Source organism: Schistocerca americana, chromosome 7 (assembly GCF_021461395.2).
Source record: "Schistocerca americana isolate TAMUIC-IGC-003095 chromosome 7, iqSchAmer2.1, whole genome shotgun sequence".
Lineage (NCBI taxonomy): Eukaryota > Metazoa > Arthropoda > Insecta > Orthoptera > Acrididae > Schistocerca > Schistocerca americana.
The window spans coordinates 27257807-27260240 of record NC_060125.1 but is presented as its reverse complement, the minus strand read 5'-3'; positions in this window follow the sequence as shown (position 1 = coordinate 27260240).

Below are 2434 nucleotides of genomic sequence, written 5' to 3'. Positions count from 1 at the left end.
ATGCGATTTCTATTTCTCATCGTCAATGTGAAGTCCAAGGAATACATTGAACCTGCAGTGGTGTATCGGAAACTAATACTGGTCTCACAGGGAATGCTCAAAGCACCGATTGTAAGAAGAGTCTCTATTCTTGTACTGAAGGCGGCATTTAGCATTATGTATTTAATTCCGATGCGATTTCTATGTTTCATCGTCAATGTGAAGGTCCAAGGAATACATTGCACCTGCAGTGGTGTATCGGAAACTAATACTGGTCTCACAGGGAATGCTCAAAGCACCGACGGTAAGAAGTGTCTCTATTCTTGTACTTATGGTGGCATTGTGCCTTTTGTATTTAATTCCTATGCGATTTCTGTGTTTCATCGTCAATGTGAAGGTCCAAGGAATACACTGAACCTGCAGTGGTGTATCGGAAACCAATACTGGTCTCACAGGGAATGCTCAAAGCACCGACTGCAAGAAAAGTCTCTATTCTTGTACTGAAGGCGGCATTGTGCCTTTTGTATTTAATTCCGATGTAAATTCAGTGTTTCATCGTCAATGTGTATGTCCAGTCAATACATTGAACCTGCAGTGGTGTATCGGAAACTAATACTAATCTCACAGGAAATGATTAAATCACAGACCTTAAGAAGTCTCACTCTTCGTGCACTTATTGGGGAATTTTTCGTTTTGTATTTAATTCCGATGTAATTTCAGTGTTTCATCGTCAATGTGTATGTCCAAGGAATACATGGAACCTGCAGAGGTGTATCGGAAACTAATACTGGTCTCACAGAGAATGCTCAAAGCACCGACGGTATGAATTGTCTCTATTCTTGTACTTATGGTGGCATTGTGCCTTTTGTATTTAATTCCGATGCGATTTCTGTGTTTCATCGTCAATGTGAAGGTCCAAGGAATACACTGAACCTGCAGTGGTGTATCGGAAACCAATACTGGTCTCACAGGGAATGCTCAAAGCACCTACTGCAAGAAGAGTCTCTATTCTTGTACTTAAGGCGGCATTGTGCCTTTTGTATTTAATTCCGATGTAAATTCAGTGTTTCATCGTCAATGTGTATGTCCAGTCAATACATTGAACCTGCAGTGGTGCATCGGAAACTAATACTGGTCTCACAGGGAATGCTCAAGGCACCGACTGTACGAAGACTCACTATTCTTGTACTTGAGGCGACATTGTGCCTTTTGTATTTAATTCCGATGCAATTTCTGTGTTTCATCGTCAATGTGAAGATCCAAGGAATACATTGAACCTGCAGTGGTGTATCGGAAACTAATACTGGTCTCACAGGGAATACTCTAAATACCGACGGTAAGAACTGTCTCTATTCTTGTACTTATGGTGGCATTGTGCCTTTTGTATTTTATTCCGATGCGATTTCTGTGTTTCATCGTCAATGTGAAGGTCCAAGGAATACACTGAACCTGCAGTGGTGTATCGGTAACTAATACTGGTCACACAGGGAATGCTCAAAGCACCGACAGTAAGAAAAGTTTCTAATCTTGTACTTGAGGCGGCTTTGTGCCTTTTGTTTGTAATTCCGATGCGATTTCTGTGTGACATCGTCAATGTGAAGGTCCAAGGAATACTTTAAAGTTGCAGTGGTCTATCGGAAACTAATACTGGTCTCACAGGGAATGTTCAAAGCACCGACTGTAAGAAGTGTCTGCATTCTTGCACTTAAGGCGGCATTGAGTCTTTTGTATTTAATTCCGATGTAATTTCAGTGTTTCATCGTCAATGTGTATGTCCAAGAATACATTGAACCTGCAGTGGTGTATCGGAAACTAATACTGGTCTCACAGGGAATGCTCAAAGCACCGACTGTAAGAACAGTCTCTATTCTTGTACTTATGGTGGCATTGTGCCTTCTGTATTTAATTCCGATGCGATTTCTGTGTTTCATCGTCAATGTGAAGGTCCGAGGAATACACTGAACCTGCAGTGGTGTATCGGAAACTAATACTGGTCTCACAGGGAATACTCTAAACACCGACTGTAAGAAGAGTCTGTATTGTTGTACTTAAGGCGACATTTTGCCTTTTGTATTTAATTCCGATGCGATTTCTATGTTTCTTCGACAATGTGAAGGTCCTAGGTATACATTGAACCTGCAGTGGTGTATCGGAAACTATTACTGGTCTCACAGGGAATGCTCAAAGCACCGACTGTAAGAAGAGTTTCTATACTTGTACTTAAGGCGGCATTGTGCCTTTTGTATTTAATTCAGATGCGATTTCTGTGTTTCATCGTCAATGTGAAGGTCCAAGGAATACACTGAACCTGCAGTGCTGTATCGGAAACCAAAACTGGTCTCACAGGGAATGCTCAAAGCACCGACTGCAAGAAGAGTCTCTATACTTGTACTTAAGGCGGCATTGTGTCTTTTGTATTTAATTCCGATGTAAATTCAGTGTTTCATCGTCAATG